The sequence below is a fragment of the Ranitomeya variabilis genome, chromosome 2 (genome assembly GCF_051348905.1).
Source record: "Ranitomeya variabilis isolate aRanVar5 chromosome 2, aRanVar5.hap1, whole genome shotgun sequence".
In the NCBI taxonomy this organism is placed as follows: domain Eukaryota; kingdom Metazoa; phylum Chordata; class Amphibia; order Anura; family Dendrobatidae; genus Ranitomeya; species Ranitomeya variabilis.
In genome coordinates, this window is record NC_135233.1 from 902081643 (window position 1) to 902087642 (window position 6000).

The window sequence follows — 6000 nt, forward strand, 5'->3', positions numbered from 1 at the left end:
TTACATTTGTACAAATTGCTAAAAAATGCACCTTTTTAGGCTACTTTCACGTTAGCATCGTGCGACGCACGTCGCAATGCGACGTGGCGACGTGCCAACGCATAATGTGAGAGCGCCGCACAACAGGGGCAGCAGATGCAGTTTTTCAACGCATCCGCTGCCCCATTGTGAGCTCCGGGGAGGAGGGGGCGGAGTTCCGGCCGCGCATGCATGGTCGGAAATGCTGGACACGACGCACCAAAAAACGTTACATGCAACGTTTTTTTGTGCCGATGGTCCAACGCAACACGACGCAACCGTCGCACGATGGTACCGACGTGTGGCAATGCATCGCAATGCGTCGCTAATGTTAGTCTATGGAGAAAAAAGGCATCCTGCAAGCAATTTTGCAAGATGCGTTTTTTCTCCAAAATGACGCATTGCGACGTGCGTCATATGACACTAGTGTGAAAGAGGCCTTACACATTGCAGAATATTGCATCATCCAAAGAAAGTAGACATGGCCTCAGGAGTGATTAGGCTTCCCCATAATGCTTTGCAGCTATCATATCATGTTATATTGCAGCCAAAAAGGAGGGTCTATAGTAGCTTTAATAAGAGCATAGACAGGTAGTACAGTATTCTATTTAGGGTGATTTAGAATAGCGAAAAAGTGTCTAAGCTCAAGGTTCACCAATAAAATCATAGAATGTTAAAGTTGGAAGGAACCTCAAGGGTCATCATGTCCAATCCCCTGTTCAATGCAGCGCATGTATCACTAAACCATCTCAGACAGATGTCTGTCCAGCCTCTGTTGGAAGACTTCTATTGAAGGAGAACTCACCGCCTCTTGTGGCAGCCTGTTCCACTCATTGGTCACCTTCACTGTCAAAAAGATTTTTTATGATATCTAATCTGTATTTTCTCCCTTTCAGTTTCATTCCATTGCCTCTCGTGTTTCCATGTGCAAGTGAGAATAAGAATACTCTACACTGTGACATCCCTTCAGATATTTGTAGATGGCTATTAAGTCTAATCTTAGCTGTGCTTTTTGCAATCTAAACATTCCTAGTTCCTTTAACAGTTTTCTCTGACCTTGCTCCAGGTTTTCAATGTTTTTTTTTTTTTTTTTAACCCCTTAATGACCGCCAATACGTCTTTTAACTGACCTGAGATATAAGAGAATAGCCTCCCCATACAGGTGACAATCCAGCATCTGTCGGTTGTGCACTATAGCTGACAACTTGCTGTATCAGCCACGATCAGTGTTTGCACCGTCCAAATCTTTTTAACCCCTTAGATGCTGCTGTCAATAGTGACTACATCATTATAAATGGTTAACAGAGTGTAGGGGCTTCCTCTTTATCCAAATTGGTGCCCTCAGATCATGATTGTATGGTCCTGATGTTTGCCATGGCAATTCATGACCAAATAGCGGCCTTAGTCTGACGGCTTTAGTAATCTGTTCAGAAGTTAGCGGCATTTAGGTGGTAAAAATACACATTTTCATTTCTGTCATGCCACTTTGCATTAATTCCTGTAAAGCACCTGAAGGGTTAATAAACTACCTGACTGCAGTTTTCAATATGTCAGGGGGTGCTGTTTTTAAAATGGTATCACGTTTGGGGGTTTCCCAATATATGAGACCCCTAAAGTCACTTCAAACATGGATAAGTCCCTAAAAAAATAAATTTTGTAAATTTCTTTGAAAAAAATGAAAAATTGATGCTACATTTTTAAACCTCCTAAAATGCTAACAAAATAAAATAACATTTTACAAATGGTGCTGATATAAAGCAGACATGTGGGAAATGATATTTATTAATGGTTTGCTGTGGTATGACCATCTGGATTAACTGGATAATCATTCAAATTTAGAAAATTGCACATTTTTTAACATTTTTCTCAAATTTTTTATATTTTTTATAAATAAACCCAAAACATATTGACCTAAATTTACCATTATCATAAAGTATAATGTGTCATGAAAAAACAGTCTCAAAATCACTGGGATTTGTTGAAGGGTTGCAGAGTTATTACCACATAAAGTGACACTGGTCAGATTTTAAAAATTTGGCTCCGTCACTAAGGGGTTAAATGCGGTGCACAGAACTGTACATAGAATTCCAGATGATGCCTGACCAAGGAAGAGTAAATGGAGAAAGTTAATTCAAATGATCTAGATTCTATGCTTCTTTTAATAAATCCTAGAACTGTGTTTGCCTTTTTTGCTTCGGCATCACACTATTAACTCATGTGTAGCCTGTGATCTATCAGTATACCCAGGTCTTTTTCACACTTGAAGTTGCTTAGTTCTATTCCGTAGATGTAATTTTTATTTTTCCTGCCCAGGAGTGGAATCTTTCATTTCTCCCTGCTAAATACCATTCTTTTAGTTGCTGCTCATTGTTCAAGCTTATCTTGAATTGGAGTCTCTGGGTAGTGGGGAGCCAGTAAATAAAATCATATAGGATATGATATATATTCTATTTAGACCTATTAAAAATCAACCAATAGGTGGTTCACACCACAAACAAACACACTGTGAAAAATAAACAAATGAAACCTTGGTGTATGCTAGGAATCCCTAGTGTTGTGCCTATGCTCACACCTTCCTGATGGCGGGTGTTAAAACCCTAGGGGGAGCATTCTGGTGCTCCTGCTACATGATGACTGCCTCTAGGATCCTTAGAAAGACCCTACAGACAATAAATTGTCCCCATATATCATAAGAGGACCCTAATACTAGACACAGGACACACCTACAACTAGTGGGGAGCCAGTGAAGGGATTGACAGAGGGGAAAGGCTGGGGAATAGCAGGGGTATAAGTGGATTAGTTTAGCAGCTGAGTTTAAAATAGATTAGAGGAGTGGAGCAGGAGGTTGCAGTAGTCAAGGTGGGAGATGATGAGTGCATGGACTAGGGTTTTTGCAGATTCTTAGTTGAGGAATGGACAGATCCGGGAAATAATTTTGTGTTGAAGTAGGCAGGAAGTGGAAAAGTCTTGAATATGTGACTTGAAGGTTGTTGGATGTTGTGAAGTCAACATCCGTCGCCGATTATAGCTTGTGCTTTATGCCTGGTGATTCCGCTCTGGAGTGCTGGCCTTGTTGCAGGAATATCGTATCTGGTGGTGTATAATCCTTTGTCATATTCCTCCTTCCTATTTGTATTTGTTTTGCCCTGTGCACATTATAGTGTATTCCTGTGTGTCTGCGGCATGGTGCGTTTTTCAGTTTTCCCTGTCAGTGCTTTCTGTGGGGATTGGTGTGTGGTCTCTTCACTGGGTGGCGGGTGGTGGTTTCAGCTTAGGGCTGAAACAGGAGTCAGGGTCAGGCCTGGCGGACCAGACATGCACACCTTTAGTGTAACTTCTGGGAAAGGGACAGACAGGGTTTCCCTAGCCTGAGGGATATTGCAGGGGCCCGGGTAACCAACCTTAGTCTACCCAGTTTCCCCGTGACAGAAAGTTTGTTGCAGACAGAGCTAGTTTTCCATAGAGCTTTTGTTAGTGAGACTGGGGAAGCGGGGCTGGTTGAATGGGTGTAAGGTTGGAGAGGTTATGGAAAGTTGTAATAGATCATGGATGGAAGGTAGAAATGACAGTAGGGATTTGGTGAGGAGGACAGGATTGGGAGAAATATCACCGGCAGTGAGGAATAGCAGAGGAAGTGATAGCAGGTGGGAGCAGGAGAGGACATGAGGTGGCTATCTGTGTTTGGAGACAGGATTGTATGTTGGGGAACAGAGCTAAGGAGGAGGTGAGAAGGATGGGGAGAATGGTGGAAGAGATGACCAGTTTCTTACTAGGTGTAGGAATTAGGGGGGTTAGTAGAAAGTGAAGGATTATAGTGATGAGAGTGAAAATAAATGGAAATATTGTTTACTGTGATTGTCTATTCAGTTACCTTAAGTTCCCTTCTGGTTCAATTCTGGATTAATTTATAGCTCCACACTTCTGTGTTGCCCTTGTTTGGTGCATGCTGCACGTCAGTCTTTGCAGGGGTATTGCTTGCAATATACTTGCTAGAAAATGCATATGAAGTTATTTTAGATTTGAAATGTCTCATAATTATAAGCATGTGTAGTGTTGTGGTACTCACCTCCTTGCAACCTTTGTAATTACATCAATGAAGTTTGTAGTAAGAGAAATTTTGTGCTTGGCTGGCAAATATTACTGTGACACTGGTCACTACTCATGGCTAAGCCATGAGGCTGGGTAGTCTAGAGATCCGAGGTCAAAATCCAAGAGAGTACATCACAGACAGAGGGGTGAAGTGAAGGCAGAAACAGGCCAAGTTCAATATTCCAAGAAGTTAGTGGATCATGACAAAAGGGCTAGGCAAATGGATGGTCAAGACAAATCCTATGTCAAGAAGCAAAGATCAGAATACTAGACAAGGAGCACAGAGCAAGCACAAACCTCATAAGCAAAGCTACAATTGGCAGCAACCAAAGGCAAATAGCTCATTAAATAGTCAGGTATTTACTCTGGACAAGAGCCACATGAATGAAGCCCCGACACACCTTTGTCCGGATTAGATAGCTAAATTGTCACTTAAGACACTGACAGCTCAGCATGCCCCAGCATCCAATTGGATGACTGAGGTGTCCATCACCATACTGATAGACCAGCATGCCATATTCCTAGATTGGATGGCAGAACTAACATTCATTGTATCCAGATGCCAGGATATCAGAAATCGTGACAATTACCCCATTTTGATATGACGTTTAAAGGACTAATATATCATGAGGCAAATTTTAAAACAAGGTTTTACTGCATATGGAATTGCAGTTATGTGTGGGAAATGTATCAAAGTGTTGCACAAACTTTTATAAATGTGATATACATTTACATATAACAGTTGTATAGCAAATTCCGACACAAGATGATTTTTCATCTTTAAGAAATAAAAACGAAACACAATTTATAAATTTAGCTAATGCTTTATTTGCATAGACAGCTAACTGACTTTGCTGCCATTTTACTTCCACTTTTTAAAACTAGTAAGAATAGCATAAAATAGCAAACAATAGCAATGTTATATACAAAAAAAATCAGATTGTGACAATATTTGTTATGTTTTGACACCAAATACAGGTGACCTTTTAAAATAAATTTACCCCTTTGAATCTCAAATTATATTTCAACTTCATTTTTCCCTCATGCACACTCGGAAATAGTTGAAAGGCAATTACAGTGTTAATAAGCTACAGTATATCGTAAGTGAGGTTCAAGCGCTGTTATCACAATTACGCAATGGAATATAAAATGTCACTGTTAATACAGTGATGTAGCCTTAGTATTCAGCATGTGAGAAAAGTATTTTTGCACCTTCTATATGTAGAGTAGGGCTACTTTCCCATGATGAGCTTTTGGTATGTTCTTGAGGATGTGTATTTTTGCTGCTTCAAAAATGCAGTCTTATAATTTCAGCAAAGTGGATGGGATTTATAGAAATCTTATGCCCACTCTATTTTCATCTTACTCAGCATAAACTCATCTGCGCTGCGTATTTCAAATCTGCAGAATGTCACTTTCTCTTACGGGTGCTCTTACCATTCCGTGCGGATTTTCACCCTTGGACATACATTAAATGAGGAAAATCTGCTTGAAAAACGCGCTTGCATTTTTGGTGCATTTATGCTGAGGAAACACATTATACACACATGTAATCCACAATTAAGTATATCAATAAAAGTTTGTCAAAGTGAAATACCAGTAAATATTAAAAAAACAAAGCAGCTTTATTTAAAGCATGACACGCAGCCTCAAAAATGCAATAAAATTGATTGTTTAAAAAAAAATAATGAAAAACTGCAAGTAAACTAATATAAATTATAGGCACAGAAATGGTGCAACAATTTGTCAGAATTTAAAAACTGACCAAAAACTCAATGTGAGGGGAACATAGCTTTAAGTTTTCAGAAAATGCAGAGTGAGGTAAAAAAAAATAAAAACCGCAATATTCACCTCTCTACTCTAATGCTCTCAGGTCACCTCATAGTCTCTAGA